The sequence below is a fragment of the Oncorhynchus keta genome, chromosome 4 (assembly GCF_023373465.1).
Source record: "Oncorhynchus keta strain PuntledgeMale-10-30-2019 chromosome 4, Oket_V2, whole genome shotgun sequence".
In the NCBI taxonomy this organism is placed as follows: domain Eukaryota; kingdom Metazoa; phylum Chordata; class Actinopteri; order Salmoniformes; family Salmonidae; genus Oncorhynchus; species Oncorhynchus keta.
In genome coordinates this window covers 58,492,319-58,514,840 of record NC_068424.1, presented here as the reverse complement: position 1 = coordinate 58,514,840, position 22,522 = coordinate 58,492,319, and the positions used below count along the sequence as shown (strand labels likewise).

The window sequence follows — 22,522 nt, the reverse complement described above, 5'->3', positions numbered from 1 at the left end:
GTTATACAGCAAATGTTTACTGCTGATTTTATACAGCTGATGTTATACAGCAAATGTTTACTGCTCATGTTAAACAGCTGATGTTTACAGGTGATGTTTACTGCTGATGTTTACTGCTGTTTACTGCTGATGTTTACTGCTGTTTACTGCTGATGTTTACTGCTGTTTACTGCTGTTGTTTACTGCTGTTTACTGCTGTTTACTGCTGTTGTTTACTGCTGTTTACTGCTGTTTACTGCTGTTGATTACTGCTGTTTACTGCTGTTGTTTACTGCTGTTTACTGCTGTTGTTTACTGCTGTTTACTGCTGTTTACTGCTGTTGTTTACTGCTGTTTACTGCTGTTTACTGCTGATGTTTACTGCTGATGTTTACTGCTGATGTTATATAGCTGATGTTATACAGAAAATGTTTACTGCTGATGTTTACTGCTGATGTTTACTGTTAATGTTATACAGCGGATGTTTACTGTGGATGTTTACAGCTGATGTTATACAGCTGATGTTATACTGCTGATGTTATACAGCTGATGTTATACAACTGATGTTATACAGCTGATGTTATACAGCTGATGTTATACTGCTGATGTTATACAGCTGATGTTATACTGCTGATGTTATACAGCTAACATTATACAGCTGATATTATGCAGCTGATGTTATACAGCTGATGTTATACAGCTGATGTTATACAGCTGATGTTATACTGCTGATGTCATACAGCTGATGTTATAAAGCAAATATTTACTGCTAATGTTAAACAGCTGATGTTTACTGCTGATGTTATACTGCTGATGTTTACTGCTGATGTTATACAGCTGATGTTATACTGCTGATGTCATACAGCTGATGTTATAAAGCAAATGTTTACTGCTAATGTTAAACAGCTGATGTTTACTGCTGATGTTATACTGCTGATGTCACGCCTTGGTCATAGTGTTTTGTGTTTCGTTATATATTTGGTCAGGCCAGGGTGTGATATGGGTTTATTTTGTGGTATTTCGTATTGGGGTTTTGTAGTTATTGGGATTGCGGCTGAGTAGGGGTGTTGCATAGGCTTGGCTGCCTGAGGCGGTTCTCAATCAGAGTCAGGTGATTCTCGTTGTCTCTGATTGGGAACCGTATTTAGGTAGCCGGGGTTCACTGTGTATTTCGTGGGTGATTGTTCCTGTCTCTGTGTAGTGTTCACCAGATAGGCTGTAATTAGTTTTCACGTTCCGTTTGTTGTTTTGTATTTGTATAAGTTATTTCATGTATTGCGATTCATTCATTAAAGAACATGAGTAACAACCACGCTGCATTTCGGTCCGACTCTCTTTCGACAAACGAAGAACGCCGTTACAGCTGATGTTTACTGCTGATGTTATACAGCTGATGTTTACTGCTGATGTTATACAGCTGATGTTTACTGCTGATGTTATATAGCGGATGTTTACTGGTGATGTTATATAACTGTAACGGTTTTCTAGGTGTGAAGGAGAGTCGAACCAAAATGCAGCGTGTAGATTGCGATCCATGTTTAATGAACAACGTAAACACGAATAAACACAAACACTACAAAACAAAGAACGTAAATAACGAAACGAAAACCGAAATAGCCTATACTTGTGTCAACTAACACAGCGACAGGAACAAAGACACTAAGGACAATCACCCACGACAAACTCAAAGAATATGGCTGCCTAAATATGGTTCCCAATCAGAGACAACGATAAACACCTGCCTCTGATTGAGAACCACTCCAGACAGCCATAGACTTTGCTAGATACCCCACTAAGCTACAATCCCAATACCAACACCAAAACCCCAAGACAAACACACCACAATACAAAAACCCCATGCCACACCCTGGCCTGACCCAATACATGAAGATAAATACAAAATACTTCGACCAGGGCGTGACAATAACAGATGTTTACTGCTGTTATACAGTGGATGTTTGACACAGTTGTATGTTGGTATCAAAGCCAGCATTTAAAGATGGTCCTGCAGTGCAGAGAAATCTCCCGTAAATATCCCAATCACCATGCGGGGAGTGATTTGGGAAAAGCCTCTCCTTTAAGTTTTAATGTGTGCACAAAGTTCTACTGTACTGTATATACACATCCTGTATATACACATCCTGTATATAGACAGAACCAGGCTTGTGGAGGTCTACAATATTTTTTTCTGAAGTCTTGGTTAATTTATTTGGATTTTCCCATAATGTCATGCAAAGAGGCACTGAGTTTGAAGGTAGGCCTTGAAATACATCCACGGGTACACCTCCAATTGACTCAAATGATATCAGTTAGCCTATCAGAAGCTTCTAAAGCCATGACATCATTTTCTGTAATTTTCCAAGCTGTTTAAGGCACAGTCAACCTAGTGTATGTAAACTTCTGACTCACTGGAATTGTGGTACAGTGAATTATAAGTGAAATAATCTGTCTGTAAACAATTGTTGGAAAAATGACTTGTGTCGTGCACAAAGTAGATGTCCTAACCGACTTGCCAAAACTATAGTTTGGTAACAAGAAATTTGTGGAGTTGTTGAAAAACTAGTTTTAATGCCTCCAACCTAAGTGTATGTAAACTTCCGACTTCAACTGTATATATATCCTGTATTTACACATCCTGGAAATAGACATCCTTAATATAGAAATCCTGAATATAGACATCCTCTATATCTACTATCCTCTATCCTGGATTATTGGAAGATTAGTCCAAATGGGGACTAAAAGAGATCCAAATAAATTCAAAATCAAATCAAATCTAAATAGACATCCTGGATATTGTGTGCATCTTGTGTGCATGCAGGTCACATTGTCACCTATTGTTTTATATCATCCAAGTTTAAAACAATTAAATGCACAGTGAAGGGTTAATCATAAAAATTATAATTGCATTAAGCATATGTTAGACTACACTCTTAGATGCAAATGCTGAGAACCAAGGCTCTAACCTAACAACGGTGTTTAATGGACAACTCCAACCACTGTTCAGCACTGTGTTAACCCGAACCAACATCAACACCACTAGAGGAGGGTTCAAAACCACTGTGGATGGCACCTACCCCTCCATTATTTCAAGAGGCCTTCGTTACACCCCCATCCCCTACCACCACCACCCCAGCCCAATTCTTCCTCCTCAATACCCCCTCTCCCTCCTTCAAATCAGGGCCTTCCCAGTGCCTCATTGTCCCAAAGTGAGTTTTGATTACCAGCTTAAGTCCTAAGAAGGCTTGCCTCGGTTGCCACAGCTGATCTTTTATACTAATTTAGGATTAATGCGGGGTCTGCAACACTGCCTCAACACCGATGCTGAGAAGGCCCCTGCCACACACAGCTAAACATTAATCCTCCTTAATGCGCAGAGTCAACTCTGAGTCCTTATCAGAATTTGCCTTAATCTCTGCCTAGGCTGTACAAAACTCCCTGCTGATCTATAGTACAAATGTATACACCAGGTACATGCAGAGAAATAGGAAATCCTCTTTTACCTTGGAAAAGTTGGATGAATTGTTCTAGTTAGCAAACTTGGAGTTGAGAGAAGATATTCTGTAGACAGACGGGGTGTCGACTTGAACTTTATTTTTATTACCGCTGCTGGCTATATCTTCCGACTCATCCTAACGGTCCTGATACTCACATGACAGAATATCTGACAAGGCTCTTGTCCAATCACAAGTTATGCTTCTGTTAGCTATCCAATTGTCATCTGATTTGACTTGAAGAATCTCCTTCCTCCCAGTTAACTTCTTGCCAGACTGTTTAGAACAACTTTCCCCTTGTCTTGCTCCTTTTTCCGGTATTCCATTTCAGAATGCTGGGTTCTGCTCTTCTGTGGGTGCTAGTCAGTGACTGGTAGGGAACCCTCCCTTGAAGACAGCCTTGCCTGTAATCAGTGGTGTAAAGTACTTAAGTAAAAATACTTTAAAGTACTACTTAAGTCATTTTTTGGGTATCTGTACTTTACTATTTATATTTTTGCCAACTTTTCATTTTTTTCCACTACATTCCTAAAGAAAACAATGTACTTTTTACGCCATACATTTTAACTAACACGCAAAAGTACTCATTACATGTTGACAGGAAAATGGTCCAATTCACACATCATGGAGAGAACATCCCTGGTCATCCCTATTGGCTCTGATCTGGCAGACTCACTAAACACAAATGCTTTGTTTGTAAATTATGTCTGAGTACTGGAGTGTGCCCCTGGATATCCGGCAATAAAATCTAAATTGTGTCGTCTGGTATAAGGAATTTGGGTTGTTACAATATTTTGGGGCGTGGTTTGTTCACTGCTTTTTTTGTGCAACTGTGAGTGAGAGTATCATTCCAGTTGATCTAATCTGTTGACATTACTGTACATGTTATATATGTCTAGGGCCAGTGACCATAGCATATGGCCTTGTGTCAATTGAGAATGGTTGAATAAGTCAGTGGCTCTCAACTCTCTCCTCAGGGACCCCCAGCTGTTCCAGAGCTAGCACACCTGATTCAACTTGTCAATTAACACAACAATAACACCTATTGGAATGTTTACACTATAAAATGGCTTAACAGAATAAAACAAACCTGTATGGTTCTTCAAAATTATCTGCAAAGGGTTACAACCATAGCAGAAACCTGTTTTGGTGCTATAAAGAACATATTTTTCAATCGTTCTTTATAGAACCTTAGGTAAGGGTTCTTTATAGAACCTTCACAAAAAAGTTTTATATAGCACCAAAAAGTGATCTGCTATGGTTACAAGCCAAATAACCCTTATTTGGCACTACATAGAACCATTTGTTTTTAGTGTGTCATTGATTCACTCTGTAATTGCTAAGCTGACCTCATACAAAGAACATTCCTTGATACTCTTTAATAAAAGTTTAAAATAAATGACATGGTGCTTTATCAACAACCATGTATGGTCTGACTCAATGTTGCATATAGGCCAGAATAGGCTTTTTCAATTACCATGTAGTTATTTTTATTTATTTAACCTTTATTTAACTAGGCAAGTTAGTTTTAGAACACATTCTTATTTACAATGATGCCGGCTGGTTGTGATATAGCCCAGGATGAAACCAGGGTCTGTAGTGACGCCTCTAGCACTGAGATGCAGTGCCTTAGACCGCTGCGCCACTAAGGAGACTTTAAATCATAGGCAGGTACCAGTTAGCACTTCGGTACACACTGTTTTCATCTCACATTTTAAAAGAGTATTAGCTCGCAATACTATGCAATACTGTTACCTTCTCTTGTATTACTTTTTTTCATTAATCATTATAATTTTGATTTAGGTTCCCATGTGGTTCAGATGGTAGAGCATGGCGTTTGCAATGCCAGGGTTGTGGGTTCGATTCCCATGGGGGACCAGTATGAAAATGTATGTACTCAGTACCTTAAGTCGCTCTGGATAAGAGCATCTACTAAAATGTCAATGTTGTTCCAATTTAGACAGCATGTAACTATTCTAATGGTTATAAGTGGTGCTGTGTTCTCCAGCATTTTGTTGGTGCAAATGCTAATATTGTTCTTATTGCATTTGAAATATCCTTCATCTTTCAAGTTAGAGTCATCCAAACATCCCCCAGACAAACATGTTCAAAGATTCATTGGAGGGGATGCCATAAGAAATTAGTATCTTTCACTCATAATTTGTCAAATAAAACTTCAGGGTTAGCCTACGTTTTTTACAGTATAGCAAGTCAGCCAATGTGAATGCCGGTACAGTGTTGTGAAGAAAAATGTAGTTTATCACCCAAAAGTATGTTTTATTTGAGCATTAACTCACATAAAATACAAATGTTCTTATATATTATGTCATGTATGAGTTCACTGCTCCTGTTTCTAGCAGGAAGGGTTACTAAGGAAAATAAGGGGTTATATCAAAGGGGGGGTGGGATTTCATAGGGAAAATGAGTGGTCGAGCCCTTTGGGTGAAAGTGCGCTACGGCGCGGCACCGAAGGGAATGCCAGAGGGCTAATCTCACTGTAACCTGAGCCCACAAACTGAACTGCTAATACGATGTGGAGCGGGGAGTCAGTGTGACTGTGTGTCGAAGCGGGTCCTATGCTTGTTAAGCTGGCAAAAGTAAACACGATCAGCCTCGCAAAAAAACGGGGACCGCTTAATTATAACGTTTTAAAGTAAACGCCACTGCGGACAGTAAGCTCTTATAAAACAGAGAGCATGGAGTAGAAAAGGGTCTGGAAATGCTACGCCCATACCGGCATACTGAGGCCTTAACAGGCTCACTGTTTAAAATGACTTTCGCTTTCACACGCCACTGTCTTTTTTTAAAAAGAGTCTCTGTTGGCCAGTTCTCAGCTCTAATAAACAAATCGCTCGTTCTGAGGTTGAGGGTTGGAGATTTTAATTGAACGCTTTCACATTTGGCATCAAGGACTCCATGCTCTGAAATCCATAATTCTCTAGGCAACTTTTTCTCCCACATTCAGTCTCAATCGAGTTCCTTGTAATTATGGATATGAAGAGATCAATGTTCTTGGAATATTTTGTTCATATCTCTGTGGTCCAATAACTCAGTAGTATTCTTCCTGAACACAACTCTGCTCTATTCCAACTGCATATTGCCCTTCTGCATGACTCACATCCACTACATACTCTTTTCTTTCCTTTATGAGCTGTGAACTGACCACAAACCTAAGCCACCGTTCTTAGCGTTGTTGTACCTCCACTTCTTTTCTCATCCTTTTCCAGTGTCCTTCTCAAGCCTCTGAGGAAGAAAGGAAAAAACTCCAAACCCAACTTTCAAACGGAAAATCCCTTAATGCAATTCCTACCTTATCTAAAACACCTACATACTGTCTCCAGTCTGCGGCCTTTGAAAGGATATTTCAGGCCTGGGATTGAGGGAAAAGCTCCCTTCAGAGACAGGGCTAGGGATGAGTTATAGGCATCTAGGAGATGGTGAATCTCAGGGGCCTTACCATGGCTTTAGCAAACAGCTCCAACTACGAGCAGGGCAGCAGCAGAAACAGACGAAGTCCCCAGCGCCCTAATAATTTGGAGAAATAAAGCAAGCCAAGGAAAAGGAAGGGAGAAACTAAGAAATATTAGACTTTAATTTCTGTCCAAGTAAAAACGCCTTATGTCTCTGTCCAAGCAAATTGTCTGTGAGGGAAACTAGACACTGGTTGAATCATTCCCCTAGTAGGGTGGAGATATACAGAGCATACTGTTACGATGTTCTGTGATTGAAGATATGTTAAGTTGAACAAAGGATAATGAGGCACATAATGCACGTATTACTATATATATATTACTTCACTGTTTCCATTAATTAATGGGTCAAATCCTAAATTGAGAAAAATTGCTTTAAAAAAAATTAACTTTTGCAGAACTCATGCATATCAACAGGACATTTGTGTAAAATGTTTAAGTTACATTCAAACATCTAAACATCTAGTCCTCATCTTATAAATCAGGACTAGACATTGTAACATCATTCATTTTTATGACGATGCCAACACCTCTAACCTACTTTCCTAAGATATCAGAACACTATTCCCATAGCTTTAGTAAAATGTTGAATTGGAAAGGTTTGGCACTGCATTCATGTCATCCTGCCCCTGTTACCCTTATTTTAGTAAGACTTTAACAGGCTGGACCGATCTGGCTCGGTAAATCATCCAGAGGAGGATAAAGTTCAAGTAGTTCAAATCAAACAGATGTCGGTTGGAGGGTAGTCTTCATGACCCATAAAAGTGTGCTCATCAAAGAGCTGAATCAATTGTTTTGAATTATTACATTGTTATCAAAAGCGACGGCATCGGCCTGTTTGCGGAGGAATAGGATCTGTTTGTGCGAAAACAAGGGGAGAGATGCCCGAGCCCAGCGGAACCTTGGGAGAGTGTGGCGAGAGTGACGGCTGACAGGAGGAGCCAGCTGGGGGAACCGTTTGATTGACAGCTGTCACGTCTGGGTTTGTGTTTGTGTTGTGCAGTGGAGTAGACAGTGTTCTGTCTGGATCTAGCCTATGCAACAAAGTCAACGCAAACATCAGTCCTCAGAAAAAGATTAAAGAAAGAGGAATGTTATTTCCACAATAGTGTTGTTGAATTTCATAGAATATCATACTTGTGGTTCACTGATCATCATTGCCTATATAGGGTGTTTCCTGTGTTTCAAATTCGATTAAGTGCCTCCAAATTACATTTGGGATAAGATCAAACTCAAATCAAGATTCTGAACTGATAAACTGAAATAATGTTTACTTTTTCTGTATCATCGGGCACACAAAGGACTTTTTTCATTCAATTTTAGACCTCTTGAAGATAATTCCATTCGGGGTTGGATATTCAGTGAAAGTTCAAGTCGAGGTTAAATATTTGCCTTATTTCTTAGCTCTTGTCTGCAGTGATCAGTATAAGTGACGGCCTGGACAAATCAAAGCTTTCCTTTGGTGAATATGCCCCTGAAATACTTTAATTTATGTTTTGGTGGAGGAAATAAATATTGTCTATTTTGCCTCACCTTCCAGACAATGGATTTGCAACTGCTGTGATAATTCAGCCCTTCTGAGAAATTCACAACGAGGATAAGTTGTTTGTGAGAGGGTGCAGTTCCAATTTAAAAATGTCTGATGTGCTTGCATTTACGGCATTCTTAATACTTACTTTTCACACATAATGTACCTCTTAACTTAACAGCAATCTAAGATATATAAACTGGATTTGTTCACTGCGATGAAATAGATTAGATACTGTAAAATCATTACCTTACAGAGACAAAGTACTGTAAGAATGAAATCAACTTATTTTTCCCTGGCTTCCATTTGTGACCTTGTTAGTCACGAAAGCATGTACATCCAACCCTCTTTAAAATTGCATATTGAAACCTTACAGCGTCACTGGGAGTTTCACCGTGACCTTTTTATCATTTGGAAAAACATTGCATGACCTGCAACTGAAGCTAGTTGAGAAGCGTCTCATATCTCTCCCTGGGCCTCCCTACTATCAAGTATACAGCTGACCGAAGAAAAGCAGCTCTCCATGAATGATGACAGCAACTGACTTATACAAGTGCAATACCGGAGGATAGTTTCATCTGTCAGTTTACACAACCTCTGAAATGCAGCACCAATGTTCAGTCTTACAAAGGACGTCTATCATCACGGAAAATTCACACAGAAATTGTGACCTGTTTGGTAAAATGTTGAAACAAGACTCATCTCTCCGCTAACATCTACTAACAGCTTGATCTACTGTAAGTCTTTTTCTATTTCCCAACTGCAACGATCCTGGATTGTCCACTGAGTTTTGTCTTTAGTGAAGCAGAAGGTATTTTTGCGGTCAAGGAGGCCCCAGAGTGCAGTGCGCCCACTAGATTATTCTCCCAGTCACAGTGTGGGGGCAGCAGACCGGTAACCAGATAACTCCCCTCAGCAGTCATTAGGCTCTTTATAGCCTTACTTCTGAGTTTCTTACTGCCTCCTCTGGGGATCGAATATCACTGCAATATCACTCACTAATACAGCTGTGTTACTACAGTTATATTATAACTATCAATTATTGGTATTGCTCTTTCAATAAACCCATTAAACAGTTGGGAACATTCACTAGTTTTACATTTTAGTCAACTTATCCAGAGTGACATACAGGATCAATTAGGGCTAAGTGCCTTGCTCAAAGAAATATTGAAAGACTTCTCACCTAGTAGGCTTGGGGACTCGAACCAGCGACCTTTCAGTTTTTGTCCCATCACTCTTAACCACAAGGCTACCTGCCACCCATACTGTACACAAAAATAAATATAAAAAGCCATATTTTGCTGTAGGGAAATCTTAACTTAGCCAGACAGGAGAAAGTCATTTCATAAACAACAGGTCACAGAGTATGAGAATTGCCCCAAATAAAGAAGAATTATGTCAGGAAAAGCTGTTGTTTTTCTAAGTGAATTCCTTGCCCCTTGCAACACATGGGGTCTTTTGCAAGGCAGCTTTACTTTGAAACATACAATAGCTCCCCAAAGGATGTAATTGCAGAAGCTTGTAATTGCAAGCATAACACTAGTTCAAAACTGCCTGGGAGTTGTTAGTCAACACCCATTACCTGTGGGTGCTGCATTGATTAACCTGTGTCACATTTCTTTGACACCCAGCAGGGTGAATAGGACTGGTGGGAGGGACCGTAAGGGTTACATATGATCGAGAATCTGCCCTAGTCTGACTTTAAGTTCATATAGGCTATATATGTCCAAGCCTATATGAACTTAAAGTCCGACTAGGGCAGATTCTCGATCATATGTAACCCTTACGGTTGGACATATATACGTAAATATATCAAAATTGTGAATCCAGAAGTAAACTGTAATATGGGAGTAGCCTAAATGTAAAAAAAAAGAGGAATTGCATTTTCACATTGGGCACGATTTAGGTATTAAAGACCCTCAACAGACGTCACAAAAGTATAGATAGCTTGCTTTGACTATATTTCTCAATACTTATTTTTCCGAAGACACCTGAAGGCACTCGAAGACAACAGTAGACACCTGAAGGCGTCCTCCAGATGTGTACTTGGTTGATGCGCGCTCCTCCTAGATAGGCACGTGTTAAGACAGTCGTGGTCATCATAAGACTCCTGCACCGCTGACTCCATGAGCGGGCCAACCGTACGCGGGGAACTCAGTTGAGATTAGTTGATATTTCACATTGACATTTAGCAGTTACCGGTGACGCTCGGCAGAGAGGAGAGCGGAAAAGGACAGCCGACCTTCATATCTGCCAGAGGCTACACACCTAATGAACAGTGTGGTTTCTCCACTGGACGTCTCAGTTATTGATACTGTACGGTCGGTCGAAGATAGCTCTAGTTTTTCTTCCCGGGTTCTGGCATCAGTGGCGTAGCATGGTAGTGTTTACATACTGTATTTCTCCGTGTTTGCACTGGGGAAAGGGGCCATGGCGGAATTTTTTATTGACTCTGCTAATGTTTAGTGGGTAAGCAGCAACACAGCCTCTGGTTGCTGATGAAATGATGACAAAAGAGTTGTGGGTACACCCGTGTGTGACTGTGGCCAACAGACAATAACAGCCAATGACTGACTGATGTAGAGGTGGAGGAAAGGATGACTGACGGCTGCACAAGCATTATTGTGTTGGATAATGCTTCACAAAAGACACTCTACTAGACTAATAGAGTATAGTCCGGAGATTATTTTTGTTGCACTTGATTTAGCTCGCCCAGCATGCTGCAAAGGCAGAGATTTCGCTATTGAAACCATGGCCCTATCCCTGGGGTGTAATTTCAGCTAAACTTTGTGAATGGCAAAGTGATGGGGGGGGGGTTACCGCATTTCTACACAATTAAAAAAACATTCAAATGCTATTTGGAGAACAGCAAATCAAGCAAAATTGACTCCAGCCATTATCACATTGGCTGCTGTAGCTTCATTCACATCAGTCGTTAGGGGATTTAACAGTCTACAAACATGTCGTACAGCAAATAGCTGCTACCCACTAGCTCAGCAATGGGATTAAAACTCTAGTTTAGTTTCATGTCAAGTCAAACAGCAGTTAAACCACATGACCAAAAGTATGTGGACACCTGCTCGTTGAACATCTCTTTCCAAAATCATGGGCATTAATATGGCAAACCATTTCTGTATGGACCTCGCTTTGTGCATTGGGTCATTGTCATGCTGAAACAGGAAAGTGCCTTCCCCAAACTGTTGCCACTAAGTTGGTATCACAGAATCATCTAGAATGTAGCGTTAATGCTGTAGCGTTAAGATTTCCCTTCACTGGAACTAAGTGGCCTAGCCCAAACCATGAAAAACAGCCCCAGACCATTATTCCACCACCATCAAACTTTACATATGGCAGTATGCTTTGGGGCAGGTAGCGTTCTCCTGGCATCTGCCAAACCGAAATTCATCACTCCAGAATGTGTTTCCACTTACACCACTCCAGCCGACGCTTGGCATTGCGCATGGTGATCTTAGGCTTGTGTGTGGCATTTTGTGAAGTTCCCGACGAACAGAACTTGTGCTGACATTGCTTCCAGAGGCAGTTTGGAACTCGGTAGTGAGTGTTGAAACCGAGAACAGAACATTTTTACACTCTACGCACTTCAGCACTCGGCGGTCCCAATCTGTGAGCTTGTGGGGCCTACCACTTCATGGCTGAGCCGTTGTTGCTCTTAGATGTTTCCACTTTACAATAACACCACTTACAGTTGACTGGGGCAACTCTAGCAGGGCAGAAACGTGAAGAACTAACTTGTTGGAAAGGTGGCATTCCATAACGGTGCCACGTTGAAAGTCCCTGAGCTCTTCAGTAAGGCCATTCTACTGCCAATGTTTGTCTGTGGAGATTGCATGGCTGTGTGCTTGATTTCATACAGCTGTCAGCAACGGGTGTGGCTGAAAAAGCCAAATCCATTCATTTGAAGTGGTGTCCACACACTTTTGTATATATAGTGTACCTAGCCATGCCATCGACTACAGCCATCTTTGCCTCTGCACTGTTTTGAGAGAAACGTTGCGCTGTTCTCTGCAGTTGCATGGATGCACTCTCAGCCACATCTCAGTCAGTGCTCTCAGAAAGCTGGTCAAATAGCCTGCCTGTCAGCTCTGAGCCGTACGCATGTTCCTAAAAGCCAGCTTGTTAATCCTGATTTGCTTTTTAATCAGGATTGGAATGATTTTAGTAGCCTATTTGAAACTGTTGGAGTTGAGCTGGGGTATTGCAACTGCAGGGCCGTGCACAGAACTTTCAGACGGCAGGTGCTCAAACTGACCCCTCACCCAACCCCCTGCAACCCCACCCCCAGCTAAAAAATTGCCACTTTCATTATTCAATCTCAATCTTCAAAACATGCCAACTGCCTCTGTAGCAAAACAATATATATTTTGTGGACTATTTATTTCTGCAACAACACACTCATTATCACAAATTGTAAGCAAATGAGTTACAGTGCCTCCTAAAGACGTGATTGACATCTGGAAAAGAGGGTGGGCTATCAGCTGATCATTCATGTTGATGATTGTTGAAAATCTGCTCGCTAGCTAGCTTGATTTATTTTGGATTCATCCTAAATGCTCTTAAATAATCTTCATAATATAATCTTCAAACTAAAGCTAAATGACTGGCTGGCTGGCTAGTGGCTTGTGTAGATATTTTAGTATATGGTGGTTAGATAGAGTCGAGACTACCTGTGTCGCTGCTGCTGACTGAAGAAGGGATGGAGTTGGGTCGGAGTGAGGGTCGTTGATGCAGCCGCTCCTCTGTCTTTTTGCCTCTCTCTGCTCCTCTTATCAGCCAACCAGACCGAATTTTGATGATGTAAATCAAGTGTTATCAAGTGTTAATCAAATGTTGTGCTGCTGTGGCAGTACTGTTCATATTTAAACTAGGTAGCTAGCTACACACATTCGACCGGTCCCACCACTTGGTGACTGGGATGGCAACGGGGCAGGTAGGAGAGCAACGGGGCAGGTGGGAGAGCAACAGGGCAGTTGGGATGGCAATGGGGGAGGAAGGATGACAACAGGGAAGTTGGGAGGGCAACGGGGCAGGTGGGAGGGCAACAGGGCAGTTGGGATGACAATGGCGCAGGAAGGATGGCAACGGGGCAGGTGAGAGGGCAAAGGGGCAGGTGCTGGGCACAGGTTGACTCCTGTCTGCGCATGTGCCTGGGTTGCTATACCCAATTGACCCATTGATGTTCCCCTATCCATGGCACTATGCTTTCAATACTCTTTTGGGGGGGTTTCAGAAATAATTGGACATTTAAATGTTAACCCACTGGCAGTTAGCCCACTGTTCCTAGGCCGTCATTGAAAATAAGAATTGGTTCTTAACTGACTCGCCTAGTTAAATAAAGATAAAATAAAATATAAAAATGAGGCCTGCAAGTAAATGTTTTGTGTTCATTGAATAAATAACCTGTAACGGTTGTCTTGAGTGGAAGAAGGAGAGGACCAAAGCGCAGCGTGGTTAGTGTTCATCTTTTTAATAAACAACTGAACACTTCAAAAATACAAAACAACAACCGAAACAGTTCTATCTGGTGCAGAAACACAGACTGAAAATAAACACCCACAAAACACAAAGGTAAACAGGCTACCTAAATATGGTTCTCAATCAGGGACAACGATAGACAGCTGCCTCTGATTGAGAACCATATCAGGCCAAACACAGAAATAGAAAATATAGAAATACTAACAGACTGCCCACCCCAACTCATGCCCTGATCATACTAAATAAAGACAAAACAAAGGAATAAAGGTCAGAACGTGACAGAACCGTTTTAATCACTCCATGCAAGAGTTGCTCTACTCCACTACGGGCTTATTTTAGCTCTACCTTTCCACACGGTCATTTCTTTGGGTTACAGAGGGACATACTTGCCTCATTACATTTTTCGTACCTGTGATGGTACTTGGTCCACAGTGAAGCCAACATAATACTTTCCATGTCTCTAATCTTTCAGTTAACGTGGATAGTACAGTTCACAAAGCTAGTGTCTCTGTCGCTCGACAGTAGAATTGCAAGCCAGTTGAATTGAGATCGTTCAATGGATCTCAGCCAACCTCCCTTTCTATTAAAGGATTTAGCTAGCAGATACTGCAGGATATTTCTGCATGATTCTAATGTATATGGTGCGAGTGAACTGTAGCATTAAGCCAGTAAGTTGAACGATTTTGTCTCCAAGAATGTCCAGGTATGTTAATGTTGTCACGCCCTTGTCACACCGTAGAGATCTTTTTATTCACTATGTTTGGTTGGTCAGGGTGTGACTCGGGTGGGAAACTCTATGTTCTTTGTTTCTATGTTTTGGCCGTTATGGTTCTCAATCAGGGACAGCTGTCTATCGTTGTCTCTGATTGGGGATCATACTTAGGCAGCCTTTTGTCCTTTTGTATTTGTGGGTAGTTGTCTTTGTTATTGGCAGTATAGCCTAAGTAAGCATCACGGTCGTTTCCTTGTTCTGTGTTTTGTTGGTGACATTTATCAAATAAAATAAATGTACGCTCACCATGCTGCACCTTGGTCCGGTCATTTCCATGACGACAGCGATCATGACAAATGTAGGACTGTACACCCCTGTCTCTTTCACAGCTTCAATGGAGAGGCAGCACAATATGGATATTTTAGTTCACCTTAACTGATAATAACTAGGTAACTTGTGAGCTTTTTAGAATGAAAGCCATACCTGAGTATTTCCCTAGCTGGCCAGAGTTGGCCTGTCTGTCTGTCTGTCTCTAGTTCATGGCTGATAGACTCTAATTTTAAATCAGACACCATTCCCTATGATTGAAAATACTCTGACCCCTGCCCTTGGCCAATGCCCTTCATTCTCTATGCCTCCTCTCCCCGTTCTGTACAATAAACTAGACAACCAATTTGGTTTCCATTAGATAGTTTACCTGAGTTCTTCAGACACTATTGATCTATTTTGTTTCTTTGAGCTCTGTTAACCAACCAGTGTTATTGACTCAGCAGAGGTGTCTTTCAAAAACAGAGGCCTTCAAAGAATTAGAGTTTTGGTAGACTTTCAACATGTACAGTGTTGGATGTTGAACAAAGAAATGATCAGTGGTATGAATTTTGCAATGTTAGATCACCTTTGAGTAGGTTCCATGATTAGCTTACAGTCCCTCAAAAAATAAACCTCAATCCGTCATGGTTGGTTATATGGTTGATGACATTACAAGCAATGAGTATGGACTTCCATGGAATTTAAATGGATATCTCTTGACCACAAGTTAGAACTAAATAAACACTTGTGCCTTTACCCTAGTACTGCTTCAGTCATTTTTACTGTCAAAGCTCATGCCAGATATTCCCAAGGAGGGTTCATTTCATGGTAAAAGTTAATTTCTCCGCTAGAGATGGAGGCATCCTGAGTCCTGACCTTTCTCATATGACCAGTAATGACTAGATGGCAGCCACCTCCCTGGCACTTCCCAGATCACTATCCAGATCACTGTTAGCATTTATAAGGCCATGCCCTCTTATAAAAGTGTATTAATACACCAGAACCAGAACATTCAGTGACATTTTTACAGCCAGAAAAACCTGTAAAACTCACATTACAACACAGCACAATTGAATCAAGTGTAATTCAGGGATACTTACATTTACTCTTAATTCAGAATGAGCTGATTGGTTATTATTCTTCCCACTGTCATGCATAGGTGGTCACAGAGAGACAGTTACACCTGTAGGCCTAAATACCAATGGCAGCTAAATACATTTAGAAAGGATGCAAAAAAATACAGCACATTTCTTAAAAACATCAACACAGTGGTCAAGTTAGACCGACATAAGTGATTGAGGACACATGCATCATGGTGTCTATGTGGGCCAATGACAGCCATTTTTGGATGCTTTGCCCCTTGTGATGTCATTCCCTTTGGATTTGATTGGTCAGCAAAGTTTCCACAGGAACTCATGGAATGTCCTGGCCACTGTGGTAGACCTATGTTTTGGGCCAGTACCTAGTACCAGCTAAGGTTTGGCAAATGGAGCTCAGATTTTAGAGCCATTTAATTTAAGACGATAATCCAAAAGCAGGCATGAATGTATCATATGGAAAATTGTTTAAATATAATGAATAGTGGCAGAATAATACTCTGAATCTGAACGTTTTGTAATGCCAACTCAAAATCATTTTCAGCTTCTTTATAATGCATTATTAAGAGACATGTGCTGTATGTTATGGATATTATATCTTGACTGACTGACCTTATAAATTCAAACCCAGGCCAGCAAACTGATACTGAATTACCAATCTGCGAGAATATCATCCCCGGCTCATTTATTTCCATGTTCTGCAGGACATTCTGAGGTGGAAAAAAAAGAAGATGTAAATGAATTTAGCCATTTTCTTCAAGTTAGCGTTCAGGAACATCTGTTTACATTAAATGTCAGGCTAACATGACTAAATATTACCCTCTCTCACCAACCCCTATTGCACGTTCCTCCTTATTATTACTACAATGGTGGTTTCACCTTTTCATTTGAATCATTCCCGTAGATATTAAACTGCACATGCAGCTGGGGGCTATATAGCATAGGACTTACTGAGGGATTTGCATCTTCCTGTCAGCAGTTCAAATCTCTGTCTTCACAGATCAAATTATCATAACCACCATCGGGCAGAACTGCACTATGAAAATACGGCACAGAGAAATAAAAAGGCTGTCAGCGATTCCCATCGTGTGGAAATATGGTCTTTTTACTCGGTGGTAAAGCCTGGGATGTTGTTCTGGTTCTCACGCCTGTGTATGGCTGTGTCCTAGCAAGACACATTTATTGTGGACATGGTTGCTAGACAACTCAGTGTATTTCATTGAAGTGACGCCTGACGTATGACATTTCACAAGAGGTAGAAAAATGATAAGGGTTTCAGATGGTGCTGGGTTGAAAATGACTGGTGTTCATGTTGACACTACACTGCAAATGTAAACAGAACATATTGTTTAAGACATAAAAGCAGAAACATGCTATGCTGCATTTTTATTTTAGTTTATATACAATACTTTGTTTAATAAAACAATTGTAAAATATAATCTACACTAGCAGATGTAAGGCCTATATGGAGGCTTCCATGCAAAACTTGAGGGGCCATTGAATTTTTCATACTGGTGAACTTTCACCTATGACCTAAGCATTATTTACCTAACTTAATACATCATCAAGGAGTCTACATACCATCGTGTGACTGGCTGTGATGCCATAACGCTGAAAGTAGATGAAGATGACGCGGAGGAACCCGAGAAAGTATATAAAAGATTAAACTTGTATTATTATTTATTTTATTTTGGATAAGCTGAGAGTGGCTGAGGCAGGTCAGCACAATCTACAAATAGTTTGGCACCTCAGGCACCTATATACCATCCAGGGGAGGGCAAACACACACACACACACATACAGGGGTACCGATATATTTCCTGACCTTAAACCAGGGCCAGGCTAGTGTGGGAAAAAACACTTTCTTTCCTTTCTCTCCGGAACAGGTCAAATCCTCTGCTAGGCGCCTCAGGCTATTTTTCCACTCCTCTTTTTCAGAACACCTTCCTACCAATTGAGCAAAATCCCAGTCAGTAGAAAAAAATAGAACTACTCTTCTGTTTCCACTTCAGAGTTTGTTCTCCAGGGCTGAAATAATTAAGATCAATATATATGAAAGTTCAAGATGTTTTTTTAAGTTGGTTCATTGCGAGGTAATTAAAGTGTGGAGCAGATTGTGTGAGCCTCTTCAGATTGGGCTCTCTGCGTTGACATAGCATTCGCTCTGCAATGGCTAGCTCACTAGCCCCACATTTCAGACATGCTAATTGTTCCTCCCTCCATTTTTTATCTGCCCCCCCTACACTGTAATGAGAGACATTCAGAGCCAGACATGAAGGTTTGATGTTTGTGCGCCAATTATTGGAAAATTAGACACACACACACACACACACACACACACACACACACACACACACACACACACACACACACACACACACACACACACACACACACACACACACACACACCGTTAAGACTATATTTCTGAAATATATTTCGTTTGCATCTTTCAATTATTTTAGCTTTTATATTGAAAATTATTTAACAATATTTTCAACACAGACATTAAAAGTATATTAAAACAACTATTTAATTTTCCCGCACTTTTCTTTCCTCTATATTATTTTTTGCATCACAGCATTTATTAACAAGGATTAAAACAATAATTTCCTTTCCATTTTTACAAATAAAAGTTTGACATGAGGTTACAGAACACACTAAATTCTTCCAGTAAATATCTACGTTTTCTGACTCTGATCCCATACTTAGATATACCGTGCTTTCAGAAAGTATTCACATTCCCTTTACTTTTTCTACATTTTGTTGTCTTACAGATAGATTCAAATGATCTACACAAAATACCCCATAATGTCAAAGTGGAATTTTGTTTGTAGAACATTTTAGAAATTAATCAATAAAATTAAGCTGAAATGTCTTGAGTCAATAAGTATTCAAACCCTTTATTATGGCAAGCCTAAATAAGTTCAGGAGTAAAAATGTGCTTAACAAGTCATATTATAAGTGGCGTGGACTCTGTGTGTAATAATCGTGGTTAACATGATTTTTGAATGACTACCCTACCTCTGTGTCCCACACCTACAATTATCTGTATAGTCCCTATGCTCAAAGCATATCCCTTTGAGCAACATAAAGTTATGAATTAGGCTTTGGATGGTGTATCAATACACCCAGTCACTACAAAGATACAAATGGCCAACTCCTTCCTAACTCAGTTGCCAGATAGGAAGGAAACTGCTCAGGGATTTCACTGTGAGGCCAATGGTGATTTTAAAACAGTTACAGAGTGTAATGGTTGTGATAAGAGAAAACTGAGAATGGATCAACAACATTGTAATTACTCCACAATACTAACCTAAATGATAGTGTGAAAAGAAGGAAGCCTGTACAGAATAAAAATATTCCAAAGCATGCATCTTGTGTGGCAAAGAAAGGAGCTTTTTGACCTCAATACAAAGTGTTATGTTTGGGGCAAATCCAATGCATCACATTACTGAATACCTATTTTCAAGCATGGTGGTAGCTGATTCATGTTATCGACTAGCACTAGGGAGTTTTTTAGGATACAAATAAATTAAATACAGCTAGCTACAGTATGAGCACAGGCAAAATCCTAGAGGAAAACCTGGTTCAGTCTGCTTACCAATAGAAGATTGGGAAATGAATTCACTTTTCTGCAGGATCATAACTTAAAACACAAGGCCAAATCTACACTGGAGTTGTTTACCAAGATGACAGTGAAATGTTCCTGAGTGATCTAGTTACAATTTTGACTTAAATTGGCATGAAACACTATGGCAAGACTTGAAAAGGGCTGACGAGCAACGATCAACAATCAACTTGACAGAGCTAGAAGAACTTCTTAAAGAATAATCGTCAAATAATGTACAATACAGATGTGTAAAGTGCTTAGAGACTTTACCCAGAATGACTCACAGCTGTAATCGCCACCAAAGGTGATTCGAACATGTAATGACTCAGGGGTGTGATCACGTAAATGAGATATGTCTGTATTTAATTTCCCCAAAATGTGCAAACGTTTCTAAAAACAGGTTTTCACTTTGTCGTTATGGGTTATTGTGTGCAGATGGGTGAATGTTTTTTTTAATCAATTTGTCATTCAGGCTGTAAAACAACTAAATGTGAGGGGGTATGAATACTTTCTGTGAGACACACAACGTATGGAGCAAAACAAGTGGTGAATTCCCCTGATACAAAAAAATATGGAAAGGATTGTGGGGTCAATAGTAAGGAAATATGAAATATATGGCTACTTCTCTTTCAGACTCAGTCAATAGTTTTTTATATAAAAATTGCAAAGTATCCAGAAATAATAGGAAATGATTGTGTTTTCCATTTCTCCCTAACATAATTTTCCTACACCCAATCTCATGTAGTTAGGTTGCACTATGTTGTATTTTCATGAATTGAAATTCCTCCTGAAATGTGTTGTCTCAAGTAGCACTGGGTGCCATGCATCTCCCCATTACTAGTACCATTATAGTACTAGTAAACCTGTTCTCTTAACCATGGCATGTGAGAAAACATTCTCTCTGCAATACACAGTTTAGAATGGCGTAAGTCCATTACACTGGAGAAGACCCCCCTCCCTGTAGAGGTCACCTTGGCGTCTACATCACTCCCTGGTCCACCCCAGCCCACCCTTCCCCATCTATACCCACTTACTGTAGTATACAGATGCACAGGGAACCTCCCAGGGGCCATCAGGAGATAAATAGAGGATTGTTGAAAAGATGTGTGAGAGAACCAGAGAGATGGAGAGAGGGAGGAGAGAAAACGTACATCTTACTGATGCAATGGAGGATTTATGGAGGAGCTCTATCCCATGGGTTCTGGTGGAGGGTTGCAGGGCTGCAGCTGTCTGGGGCTGCACTGGAGGGAAGTTATAAGAGAGTTAAGGGTGAACTCACATAGGCATCGTAGGACCAGCTTTATATGAGGAAGAGACACACACATGAATGCACGTACGCACACTAGAGGTCGACCGATTATGATTTTTTCAATGCCGATACCGATACCGATTATTGGAGGACCAAAAAAGCCGATACCGATTAATCTGACGTTTTTTTTTTTTGTAATAATGACAATTACAACAATACTGAATGAACACATATTTTAACTTAATATAATACATCAATAAAATCAATTTAGCCTCAAATAAATAATGAAATGTTCAATTTGGTTTAAATCATGCAAAAAAAAAGTGTTGGTGAAGAGAGTAAAAGTGCAATATGTGCCATGTAAGAAAGCTAACGTTTCAGTTCCTTGCTCAGAACATGAGAACATATGAAAGCTGGTGGTTCCTTTTAACATGAGTCTTCAATATTCCCAGGTAATACGTTTTAGGTTGTAGTTATTATAGGAATTATAGGACTATTTCTTTCTATACCATTTGTATTTCATTAACCTTTGACTATTGGATGTTCTTATAGGCACTTTAGTATTGCCAGTGTAACAGTATAGCTTCCGTCCCTCTCCTCGCCCCTACCTGGGCTCGAAACAGGAACACAACGACAACAGCCACCCTCGAAGCAGCATTACCCATCGCTCCACAAAAGCCGCGGCCCTTGCAGGGCAAGGGGAACAACCACTCCAAGTCTCAGAGCGAGTGACGTTTGAAATGCTATTAGCGTGCACCCTGCTAACTAGCTAGCCATTTCGCATTGGTTACACGAGGCTAATCTCGGGAGTTGATAGGCTTGAAATCATAAACAGTTGCTGGCAAACGCACAAAAGTGCTTTTTGAATGAATGCTTACGAGCCTGCTGCTGCCTACCATCACTCAGTCAGACTGTTCTACCAAATCATAGACGGTTATAACATGATAACACACAGAAATATGAGCCTTAGGTCATTAATATGGTAGAATCCGGAAACTATCATCTCGATAACAAGACGTTTATTCTTTCAATGAAATACGTAACCATTACGTGTTTTATCTAACGGGTGGCATCCATAAGTCTAAATATTCCTGTTATATTGCACAACCTTCAATGTTATGTCATAATTATGTAAAATTCTGGCAAATTAGGCGACCCAAACTGTTGCATATACACTGACTCTGCGTGCAATGAACGCAAGAGAAGTGACACAATTTCACCTGGTTAATATTGCCTGCTAACCTGAATTTCTTTTAGCTATATATGTAGGTTTAAAAATATATACTTCTGTGTATTGATTTTAAGAAAGGCATTGATGTTTATGGTTAGGTACACATTGGAGCAACGATACGCACCGCATCGATTAAATAATTGGTGTCCAAAAATACAGATTTCCGATTGTTAGGAAAACTTGAAATCGGCCCCAATCAATCGGCCATTCCGATTAATCGGTCAACCTCTTTATGCACACACAGGCACACATTCAGTGAAAGGATGTAAGGAAATTGAGAAATGTTACAGGAATGGACCAGTAGTTTTAATATGGGCCATTTCATAAGGTCAATATCAGTGTACTGTAGA

The 22,522-nt window shown here is 40.3% G+C and overlaps 1 protein-coding gene across 1 annotated transcript in view; it reads right to left on the bottom strand.

The window, feature by feature from the left end:
• Positions 1–3,718, bottom strand: part of pitx2 (paired-like homeodomain 2) — an 80,313-nt gene extending 76,595 nt beyond the window's left edge. The window contains exon 1 of the mRNA XM_035766430.2: positions 3,480–3,718. The gene's annotated coding sequence lies outside the window, so the exon portion shown is untranslated. The remainder of the gene's footprint in view (positions 1–3,479) is intronic.
• Between the last annotated feature and the right edge of the window lie 18,804 nt (positions 3,719–22,522).